This window comes from Budorcas taxicolor, chromosome 17 (assembly GCF_023091745.1).
Source record: "Budorcas taxicolor isolate Tak-1 chromosome 17, Takin1.1, whole genome shotgun sequence".
Taxonomy (NCBI): domain Eukaryota; kingdom Metazoa; phylum Chordata; class Mammalia; order Artiodactyla; family Bovidae; genus Budorcas; species Budorcas taxicolor.
In genome coordinates, this window is record NC_068926.1 from 13560479 (window position 1) to 13573184 (window position 12706).

The window sequence follows — 12706 nt, forward strand, 5'->3', positions numbered from 1 at the left end:
AATTGCTCTTAAAAATTATCTTTACAACTTTTAAAAGTTATTTTTAAGTGATTTAAGACTAAATGTGTGGGGCTTTCCTGGTAGTCTAGTGGTTGAGAGTCTACCTGCCAATTCGGGTGACATGGTTTTGATCCCTGCTCTGGGAAGATCCCACCTGCCTCAGAGCAACTGAGCCTGTGCGCCACAACTAGTGAGCCTGCGCTCTAGAGCTCAGGATCTGTAACTACTGAAGCCCTCGTGCCCTGGAACCCATGCTCTGCAACAAGGCTACGATGAGAAGCCTGTGCCCCACAATGAAGAGCAGGCCTCACCTGCTGCAACTAGAGAAAGCCCGTGCACAGCAATGAAGATCCAGTGCAGCCAAAAATAAAATAAATAAACCTTTAAAAAAAAAAAAAAGACTCAATTTATACTTGTTCACCATTTCTCTTTCCTTGGACCACTTCCTCTTCTCAATCTGTTTTGTGAGCTCAGTGTCATAAAGTTACTCCTTGGTCCACCCCTGCTCTCTTTCTGTATCAACCTGGAGATTCCCCAGAAAATGTAAGTCGAGTTCCAGAAAGCATTAATGAATAATGTTCGTTTTAAAGATGTTTTCCTGGACAGATGAAGAAGATTATATCACCGTTGCACAGGACAATTTTGCCCAAATGCTCCTTCTTTGACATCTCTTCCCAAAGTTCTTCCCTGAAGGCAGACTGCTCATCCTCCCAAAGAGTCGCGTCTGAGAACACATCTTTCTTCAGAACTCACCTGTCTTTCTAGAGGCTTAGCTCAGCCTCTTTCCCAGTCCCCCATACTTGCAGAGCAACGCAGAGACTAATCAAAGCACTCCCTCTCTAGCACTGTCTCTAGCGATACCCTTCTTCCACCAGCTGTTCCCAGATGCTCTGTTCATTATAAGGCTATCTGAGAGGACGTAACAGCAGCTGTATATAACTCAGTTCTCATTATTCCAAGCTGATTCTCTGGATCCTCATCACCAAATGATCAAATCTATAAAGATTGTCCTAAATGTACATTTGCAAAAAAAAAGAAATCATTTTTCCTGATAAATAATACATGCTCACTGCAAAAAAAAAATTCAGAAATGCGAACTTTAAAATTTTCCTTTGATTCTGATATCCACAGATATCTACTTTTTTGCTTCAGGGAATGGTCTTCTAACCAATATTATTTTATTTCTTTTTATTTTTGAAAAATACGGACTAAATTTTTTTAAATGAGCAAAAGATTTGAACAGAATGGATGGCAAGTAAGCATATGAAAAGATGCTCAACAGCATTAGTCATTAGGGAAAAGGAAATTAAAACTACCGAGGAGATACTACCACACACCTACTAGAATGATTAAAATTAAAAAGACTGACCATGCAAAGTGTGGGCCAAAATTCATTCAAAAATTGAAACTCTCATAGACTTCTGATGGAATATAAAATGGTACAGTCACTTTGGAAAACAATTTGACGGTTCCTTAAAAAGTTAAACATACACCTGCCCTGTGAGCCAATCATTCCAACCTTGAGTGTTTACCCGAAAGAAATGAAAACATATGTTCAAACAAAGACAGATGTTCATAGAAGATTTTTTTAATAACCTAAAACTGGAAGCAATCCAAATGTCCATCAAGAAGTGAATGGATAAACAAAATGTACTGTATCACTACAATGATACTACTCAATAATAGAAAGGAATGATTTACTGATACAGTCAACAACACAGATGAATAAAATGCTGAGTGAAAGAAGCCAGACAAAAAGAGAATATATTAAAAGTTTTGATTTTCTTCAAGCTCTGCTGCTGCTGCTGCTGCTGCTAAGTCGCTTCAGTCGTGTCTGACTCTGTGCGACCCCATAGGCGGCAGCCCACCAGGCTCTGCCGTCCTTGGGATTTTCCAGGCAAGAACACTGGAGTGGGTTGCCATTTGCTTCTCAAATGAGTGAAAGTGAAAAGTGAAAGTGAAGTCACTGAGTCATGTCCAACTCTCAGCGACCCCGTGGACTGCAGCCTACCAGGCTCCTCCATCCATGGGATTTTCCAGGCAAGAGTACTGGAGTGGGATGTCATTGCCTTCTCCTCTTAAAGCTCTAGAAAATATAAACTAATCTTTAGTGACATAAAGCTGATCAGTTATTGAGTGGGAGAGAGAGGCGAGAGAAATATTATCAAGGTATACAGGGAAATGTTTGAAGGCAATGGAGATTTTCATTGTCTTGATTGTGGTGATGAGTTCATAGGTATAAAATTTATCAAAGCGTATGACCAACAAGGACCTACTGTATAGCACTCAGGTCAATATTCTGTAAAACCTAAATGGGAAAAGAATTTGAAAAAGAATAGATTCATGTATATGGATAACTGAATCACTTTGCTCTACATCTGAAACTAATACAACATTGTAAATCAACTATACTTCAATATAAAATAAAAAAAATTTTTTTAACTTACCAATGTATATACCTTAAAATATGCAATTTATCATAGGTCAATTATATCTGAATAAAGCAGCTTAAAAATGTAGACAATGCAAGACATACAGCTTTGCGATTATGGCTTTCACTGAACATATGTGTATGGTTATATACAGGAAGTGAAGTCACAGTTTCTTATAGTTGATTTGTATTTGTCTTTTGGCTGTGCGGAGTCTTTGTTGCTGGGTGGGCTTTCCTCTCGTTGCAGTGGTGAGCAGGGGCTGCTCTCTCGCTGTGCAGCCTTCTCGCTGCGGTGACTTCTCTTGTTGTCGGGCACGGGCTCTAGGAGCTCGGGCTTCAGTCGTTGTGGCACGTGGGTCTAGAGTACAGGCTCAGTAGTTGTGTGACACGGGCTTAGTTGCTCCGAGGCATGTGGGATCCTCCCCAGGCAGGGACTGAATTCATATCTCCTGCATTGGCAAGTGGATTCTTTACCACTGACTCACCAGGGAAACCCAGAGAAGGGCGCACATAAGGTCTGCTGTACTAAACAAGATGCTCACCACTAATAAGGAACTGTCTAGTTCAACATCACTAAGCTCATCTAACATCCAGCATCCACTAAGAGCCTATGGATTCCGTTGAGATTTCCCTTCATGGAAATCTTGAGAGCAGATAGCACTGCAGCTGTGTAGACCCAAGGCTGCGATACACCGAATAGAGGCTAAGAATTCTTAGGAAGGCTTGTCATATGTCCCCTAGAGTTTGAGGGCAAAGAATGGTGCTGGTGCCACAATGAACTTGAGCAGAGGAGGCTGGCTGGAGCTGCCAGCAATGCCAAGGCCAAGAGGAGAAAACCTGCAGTCAACGTATACTCCAGGTGTAAACATTTTGAGTTGCAGTAAAGCTAGTAACATATCAGAATAAGAACTGCCTTGCAAACTAAAGATAGATGCGTATGCATCTACAAGGTGGAAGGGGAGTTTAGGGTTTCATTGGACTTCTCATCCATGTGTATGTAGTTTATATATATGGATGAAAAGCAGTTAAACATTAATCCTTAGGTGGTTCTAGCTGGAGGCAGAAATATTTGAATATGTTCCAAAGTGATACCAAAATTTGTAATCATGAAAGAAAGTGAAAGAAAGCTCAGTAGTGCCCAACTCTTTGCAACCCTATGGATTGTAGCCCACCAGGCTCCTCTGTCCATGGAATTCTCCAGGCAGGAATACTAGAGTGGGTAGCCATTCGCTTCTCCAGAGGATCTTCCCCCAGGGATCGAACCTGGGTCTCCTCCATTGCAGGCAGATTCTTTACCATTTGAGCTACCAGGGAAGTCCTTTGTAATCATAAGATATTCAGATTCAAAATACAACTATATATTTGAAGGTAGAGTCACCCACTTTTACTTAGCACAAATAATGTCTTTTCTCTATGCAAGTATAGGTAAATAAAGCCATAAGTAATATCATTGAACTCATAAATTGTTAGTTTAGTTGGATCAGATACTTTCTATGATCAAAAGAAGCTATTCTCTGTTCCCAGAACAAGTAAGCGCATCTGGTGCCTTGAGATAGATTGTTAAATAAACAAAGCAAATATGGCCTCTGCATACTGGCCCCCAGGTTCTTTATTTCTTCCCTGCAGGCTGATCTCCATTAGCTCAAAAGCCCATTGGCTGGACTCCGGGCTCCCAACGGCGGGGGCCTGGGTTCCATCCCTGGTTAGGGAACTAGATCCCACAGGTGGCAACTAGGAGTTCGCATGCTGCAACTAAAGATTCTGCATGCCACAACTAAGACCTGGCCCAGTCAAATAAATTAATTAATTAAATGTCTTAAAAAAAAAAAAAAAAGCCCATTGGCACCAAACTCAAATTCTTACACTTCCAATTATTTAAAAAATTGTTTTCTTTACTTATCCTTAGTTGCACTAGGTCTTCGTTTGCTGCGCATGGGCTTTCTCTAGTTGCAGCAAGTGGGGGCTACTCTCTGTTGTGGTGCGTGGGTTTCTCATTGTGGTGACTTATCTTGTTGCAGAGCACAGATCTCAGTAGTCGTGGCACACGGACTTAGTTTCTCTGCAGCATGTGGAATCTTCCAGACCGGGGATCAAACTCATGTCTCCTACATTAGCAGGTGGATTCTTACCTACTGTACTACCAGGCAAGTCCCCAGTTATTTTTAAAATAGCCTAAACAATTCAAATGTTAGCAACTCAGTGCCTACTTGCTTTGCATATACCTCTAAAACATCACCCAACTGTTGTTACCTATTGATAAGATGGAGCCTTGCAATAAAAAGGCCCGAAGCTGAAGGTGCCCTTGGAGCTGCTTCACCAGAGGCTCCATGTAAGCTCCCTCCTTCATCCCTCCCTCCCCTGGGAGTTCCCTTGCCTAACTACCCTTCCTCTTCCAGCTGACAGCCGCTTGTGGTTAGCCTCTGGATGGTCACCTGCTTCAGTAGATGTCCCCTCTCTTGGATCCTCATTCAAGCACTACCCAGTAAAACGTGTGTTGCTGTCTGTCTTGGTCATCCTTTCCCTTGATCGAACCTCGACTAGACTAACTACAAATTCAATGAATAAAAGGTAAAACGCTGTCAATTATGATTAAGATATAACTACAGAAAGAAAAATTGTGAAATACATCCAAAGTTTATCATAATCAGAGATTATTAAAGAGAGAAAAGGTATGAAAATTTTACAAAGATTCAGAAGATGTCAATTTGAGATAAGCAGGTATGGACAAAAAACGTCAACAGCTGCTTCAGTAATCAAAGGATATTGTGACCATAAAGCCATCAGCCACTGTACCGGCCCCTCTCGGTACACGCTGAGGGGAATTCAGGATGGGAAAAAAAAAAACAACAACAACAGGGTACTGGCCCTAGAGAGTTAAGATGCTTATCAAAGGGATAATTTCAATGAGCCCAGACTCTTGCACCTTCCAATAGATAGACAAGCACTAAATTACTTAACTTGAGATTTCTAGTTCTCTTTAAGTAACAGGACTCTTTGAAGTTCCAACTGTCTGGTCTTTGTTGCAAAAACTTCTATACGTTGTGACTCCTATCTTACCTCTCTGAAACAGTCCCTCAGAGCTATCTGAGAGGCTGCCAGCCTGGGCTATAGTCCTCAGGAAGTCTACTGAATAAAACATAACTCCCAACTTTTAGGCTGTGCATTTTTTTTTCAGTCGACACAGCCAATTATGTTTCAAGTTTAAATAAATTGTTTCTGTATCCACCATATATTCAGTCTGAATGAACCATGATCTTGGTTTTGTCATTGATAATTATATGAACTTGAGCAAGTTTTTTTTTTAATTTTATTGACGTATAGTTGAGCCTCTTGATGAAAGTGAAAGAGGAGAGTGAAAAAGTTGGCTTAAAATTCAACATTCAAAACACTGAGATCATGGCATCTGGTCCCATCACTTCATGGCAAATAGATGAGGAAACAATGGAAACAGTGAGAGACTTTATTTTCTTGGGCTCCAAAATCACTGCAGATGGTGACTGAAACCATGAAATTAAAAGATGCTTGCTCCTTGGAAGAAAAGCTATAACCAACGTAGACAGCATATTAAAAAGAAGAGATATTACTTTGCCAACAAAGGTCCTTCTAGTCAAAGCTATGGTTTTTCTAGTAGTCATGTATGGATGTGAGAGTTGGACTATAGAGAAGGCTGAGCTCCAAAGAATTAATGCTTTTGAACTGTGGTGTTGGAGAAGACTCTTGAGAGTCCCTTGGACTGCAAGGAGATCCAAGCAGTCCATCCTAAAGGAAATCAGTCCTGAATATTCATTGGAAGGACTGATGCTGAAGCTGAAACTCCAATACTTTGGCCAGCTGATGCGAAGAGCTGACTCATCGATGCTGGGAAAGATTGAAGGTGAGAGAAGGGGACCACAGAGGATGAGATGGTTGGATGGCATCACTGACTAAATGGACATGAGTTTGAGTAAGCTCCAGGAGTTGGTGATGTACAGGGAAGCCTGGCATGCTGCAGTCCACGGGGTCGCAAAGAGTCAGACACGACTGAGCGACCGAACTGAATCCCGAACTCCCAATCCTTCTCTTCCCTACCTCTCTTCCTGCTTGGCAACCGTTTATCTGTTCTCTTTGACCATGAGTCTGTTTATGGTTCCATAGATAATTTCACTTGTGTCATATTTTAGATTCCACATATAAGTGATATCAAATGATATTTGTCTTTCTCTTTCTGTCTTACTTCACTTACTACGATAATCTCTAGTCTATGTTGCTGCAAATAGCATTATTCCGTTCTTTTTATAACTCAGTAATATTCCATGGCATATACACACTACATCTTCTTTATCCATTCATTGAACTTTTAAGTCACTTTCACACCCTGGCTATTGTAAACAGTGCTGCTATGAACATTGGGGTGCATGTCTCCTTTTGCTTTATAGCCTTGTCTGAGCATATACCCAGCAGGGAAATTTCTGGATCATATGTCAAATCTATTTTCAGTTTTTTGAGGAATCTCTATGCTGCTTTCCGTAGTGGCTGTGAGCATATTTCTTCTTTAAGCTCTCCAACTTTCAGTTCTTTATTAATAAAATGGAGACAGTCATACTTATTGTGAAGTTATTGTGGATTATTGTACATATTATTTTAGCTAGGAAATATGAGGCACTTGGTACATAATAGGTTTTCAAAATTTGTTAGCTCTCCACCATAGCTATAATGGAAATACCCTTTTTCTTTAAAAGGGTTCAAAGTGCTGTCACATATATGATGTAGGTTATTGCTAATAACACAAACAGGCCCTGTGTTATTAACAATAATTTACTAAAGAAACAGCTAATAGTTCAAGAGGTAGAGATGAGCCAAGGCACTTGCTTATGAAAAAGCAACATATTGTTGCTTGTTCTTATTGTCTCCGCCCACCCTCCTTGCCTTAAAAGAAGTCTTTGTACAAATCTAGCATGTTTGAAAGGTTTCCTTCCAGCTTTCAGCAGCACTTTGGTTTCATTTGGAAGACAGTGTGGTTTAGGAGCTCCACGTAACCAAGGTCTTGGAGCCAGCCAGTTCCCACACTGGAGGAAAGGCTGCCACAAAGCCACCAACCCTAAGCCCTGGGTGAGTCCCCTGATCTCCTGCATGTGTGCATGCATGGAGTTGCTTAATCGTGTCCAACTCTGTGAGGCACCATGAAGTGTAGCCCAAGCTCCTCTGTTCATGGGATTCTTTCTCCAGGCAAGAATACTGGAGTGGGTTGCCAGGCCCTCCTCCAGGGGATCTTCCAGACCTAGGGATCCAACCCACATCTCTTAGTCTCCTGCACTGGCAGGTGGGTTACTAGCCCTTCACATCCATGCCAGAAAAGGGAAATGTGTTACAGTCTGGTTCCCTTTTGCTGAGAGTAAAGCATCTTTTCAGGAAACTACAGCAACTTGAAAATTAAAATTAAAAGTCTCTTTCAGCAAAACAAGCTCTGAAAGTAGTAGCATAAAGTAGGAATACAAACATCATTATTTCATATCAAAATCCAAACATCACAGTCATGGGGACGGCAGCGCCCTTCATCCTTCACTGCAAGATGTTTGGTTTAAGCTCCTATTCTACCAAGGAGACCCTCTGCTGTCTGAAGTGCTGATTCAGAAAAACGAACTGAATTCATTTTTGAATTCATGAATTCATGAAATGAACTGTCAGGGATTCCTTTTGTTGCAGGAAGGGGGACCCCTTCCAGGGACCGAAAGTGGGCTCTTGTCTAACAGAACTGAATCTGAATTCTAACAGAATTCAGAAATGAATTGTCTGAGGAGACACATGTGCAGACGAAGCAAGAGATTTTATTGGGAAAGGGCGCCCAGGCGGAGAGCAGTAGGGTAAGGGAACCCAGGAGAACAGCTCTGCCTCATGGCTCACAGCCTCGGGTTTTATGGTGATGGGATTAGTTTCCGGGTTGTCTTTAGCCAGTCATTCTGACTCAGAGTCCTTCCTGGTGGTGCACGCCTAGTTCAGCCAAGATGGATGCCAGCGAGAAGGATTCTGGGAGGTGGTTGGACACATGATGTCTCCTTTTGACGTTTCCCAAACTCTTCCAGTTGGTGGTGGCTTATTAGTTCCGTGTTCCTTACCAGGACCTCCTGTCATAAAACAACTCATGCAAATAGTTACTATGGTGCCTGGCCAGGGTGGGCAGTTCCAGTCAGTGCGCTTCCCCTGACACTTACATATATGAAAAAAAAACCCTTTCTGCACAAACTTGTACCATGTGTGGGAGAGAGGATAGTCTCTGCCTTGCTTAGGAACTCACATTGAAAAAAACTCAAAACATTTTTAAGATTTTTGTTCTAAAACTAATCCAAGGTGAAGACCTGGACCTGCTGTTAGGAAAAAGCAAAAGGCCAGGACTTGGTTAGAATATAGCCAGAATATGACCTCAGGGTGTCCAGCTTCTATATTGATTTCTCCTGCATTCTAGGTCCCAAATAACATTTGGGCCAGATTTAAAATCCACCATGGTTGTCAAAACATACCCATTTCCATACCATATCTAAAAATCTCCACAACACATCCCCAAGGATCTAATGCCATCTAAAGGCAGCTATGGCAAATTGCAAAAAAAAAAAAAAAAACCAAAAAACCACATGATTAAATATTACAACTTTTCACTCTGGATACAAACATACACGAGATGTTCTTAGCTTAATATATTCCTGTGTTGATTTTTTGTAATACTTATTAAAGTGTGTGAAGCTCTTCTCCCCAAATCCAGCATAAGCACAATTAAAATCTAGGAAACTAATCAAGAGGGGGAAAAATTGTCTATGAGTTCAGTGTGGAGTCCTGTACCAAGGTCACAGGACAAAAATCTCTGGAACAAATCAAGCCCCATAGCAATTGTTGATGTTAGCCTCTGAATCTAAATTGGCCAGTTCCCTGGCCCCATATTAGGTAAAACACCCACCCTGTTACCCACTCTATAGTGTCCTAACCAATCACCTAATGCCACCCTTCCAGTAGGAATTTTCTCTCTCTTGAGGTTATAAAAATTGGCTGCTGTTGTTCTGTCACTAAGCCATATCTGACCCTTTGTGACCCCATGGACTGCAGCATACAGGCTTCCATGTCCTTCACCAGCTCCCAGAGTTTGCTCAAACTCTTGTCCATTGCACCGACGAAGCCATCCAACCATCTCATTCTCTGTCATCCCCTTCTCCTGCCCTCAGTCTTTCTCAGCATCAGGGTCTTTTCCAATGAGTCGGCTCTTCACATCAGGTGACCAAAGTACTGGAGTTTGAGCTTCAACATCAGTTCTTCCAGTGAGTATTCAGGACTGATCTCCTTTAGGACTGACTGGTTGGATCTCCTTGCAGTCCAAGGGACTCTCAAGAGTCTTCTCCAGCACCACAGTTCAAAAGCATAAATTCTTTGGCGCTCAGCCTTCTTTATGGTCCAACTCTAACATCCATACATGACTACTGGAAAAACCATATCTTTGACTACATGGATTGTTGTTGGCAAAAGGATGTCTTACTTTTTAATACACTGTCTAGGTTTGTCATAGCTTTACTTCCAAACAGCAAGCATGTTTTAATTTCCTGGACAGCCACAAAATTTCTTTTGTAGCCCAAGAAAACAAAGTCTCTCACTGTTTCCATTGTTTCCCCATCTATTTGCCTTGAAGTGATGGGACCAGATGCCATGATCTTAGTTTTTTGAATGTTGAGTTTTAAGCCAGCTTTTTCACTCTCCTGTTTTGCCTTCCTCAAAATTGGCAACTAGCTGGCCTGCTGTGCTAACAACATCTCCCACTCTAATAAACTCTATTCTGCCTCATGTCTGGAAATTGTGACTCGTACTCAGACTATGACGTTTAACATCACAATACTGTAAATAAATATAATTAAAACTACATAGGGAAAAGTCTGTCAAATATAATGCTGTAATAGCCAAAAGATGGAAGGAACCTAAGTATCCATTGACAGATGAATGGATAATGTTTATCCATGGTCAGCTTTGCGTTGGGATATTATTCAGCTTTAAAAATGAAGGAAATTCTGATGCATGCTACAACATGGATGACCTTTGAGGACATTATGTTAAGCAAAATAAGCCAGTCACATTAGGACAATATTGTGTGATTCTACTTATATGGTATACCTAGAGTAGTTAAATTCAGAGATACAGAAAATAGAATGGTGGTTTCTAGGGGCTGAGGAAAGGGGAGAGAGGAAACTATTGTTTATTTGGTACAGAGTTTCATTTTGGGAAGATGAAAGTTTTGAAAAGGAAAGTGGTGATGGTTGCATAGCAATGTAAGAATATTGATTGCCACAGAACTGTACACTTTAAAAATGGTTGGAATGGTCAATTTTATGTTATATATATTTTACCACAATAGAAAAAAATTCAGTGCTGGTGGAAGAGGGATGAGATGCATTAACACACTGCTGATAGAAGTAAAAAGTGATGTAGTATTTCTGGAAAATAGTAAGACAATATGTAGCAACAAATTTTTAAATGTTGATTTATTAGTTCTATATCTGTGACTTTATCCAAAATACTTATAACAGATACATTCAAAGAATTATGTACAAGGATGAGCATCAAGGCTTTATTTATAATAAAGAAAAATAGAAAACAGCTTACAAATTCTATAACAGAGTAATAGATAAGTTATGGAGGACCCATACAGATGGAGAGAAGGCAATGGCACCCCACTCCAGTACTCTTGTCTGGAAAATCCCATGGACGGAGGAGCCTGGTAGGCTGCAGTCCCTGGGGTCGCTAAGAGTTGGATTCGACTGAGCGACTTCACTTTCACTTTCACTTTCATGCATTGGAGAAGGAAATGGCAACCCACTCCAGTGTTCTTGCCTGGAAAATCCCAGGGGCGGGGGAGCCTGGTGGGCTGCCGTCTATGGGGTCGCACAGAGTCGGACACGACTGAAGGACTTAGCAGCAGCAGCAGCGGCAGAGCGACTTTCACTCATCTAAGCCAAGCTTCTGCATAACTCATGTCCCATCTCACTAATGACCAAAGCTATATTCTATTTTAACTTGATGAGAAATCTGTTGAGAGATGTTTAAGAATTTTTAAGGCTTTTGTGGAGACATAATTAGCCCTTTATTTCAGAGAAAAAAATTATCTGGACATTCAAATTTATTAAAAATTCACATCATATCTACCACAATGAGAACAGTGATAGGCCCTTAATAGATTAAATAAATTGTATCTAAAATGACCATCTCTCTTCAGCCACCATTAGATTTTGCTTGAACTTAAATGACATGATGCCACTTTGCGACTAACAGAATGCTTGTTCTGGTACAATGAAAATAAGCATTTGACTCTAAGCCAAAGGTAATGTTTTATTTATTTTTTTGTGTTAATTTTACCCTCTTCTTTTTCTTTTCTTTTTTAAAAAATGGTTTTTATTCATTTTTATTTGGATGCACCAGGTTTTAGTCGTGACATACAGAATCTTCCATCTTCGCTGTTGCAGCATGTGGGATCTTCGGCTGCAGCATGTGAATCTAGTTCCCTGACCAGGATCCCTGTATTGGGAGCGTGGGGTCTTAGCCACTGGACCACCAGGGAAGTTCCCAAAGATGATGTTTTAAAGTACTGATTGCTTTCTTCAATTCAATGAGTATTTACTATGCATTGCCTAGATATTAGATGTAGCAGAGAATAAAACAAAACAAAAATCCTTGCCCTCAATCTAGTGAGGAAGGGAGCAAACTAGCAAATAAATAAAATATAGTGTATGTTAGGTTATGACAAGTGCTATGGAGAAAAATAAACAGAAGAAAAAAATAGAGTGCGGGGCGGGGGGGGGGGGTGCGGAAATCAATGGGCAATGAGGGAAGGTGACCTCAGAGGAGACAGGAAGGTCGAGGGACTAACCCATGGATTTGGCTAGTTGGGTAAAAACGTGGAGGGCATTCCAGACACATGCAAAGGCCCTGAGGCAAGAGAGCACCCCCACCCCCCCACTCTCATCCAAGGAAGGAAAGCAAGGAGGCCAGTGTGCCTGGAACAGAAGGAACAAGAAGGAAAATCAGAGGTTTTCAGAGATCAGGGAGGTGAGAAAGTAGACGCCCGTCTAAGGCCTCCCTGGAGATCATTTAAGAACTTTGACTTCTAATGGACAAAAATGCCTGTGAAGCCTGGAAACATAAATGACTATTTATATTATTTTATTTTTTACAATTTAAAGATATCCTTGATAGCATTATCTATATTAGCCTATGTTATTAGCTTTATAAGCAGACCAGAATGAGATGAGGCAGTGTTTGGAGGGTCAACAA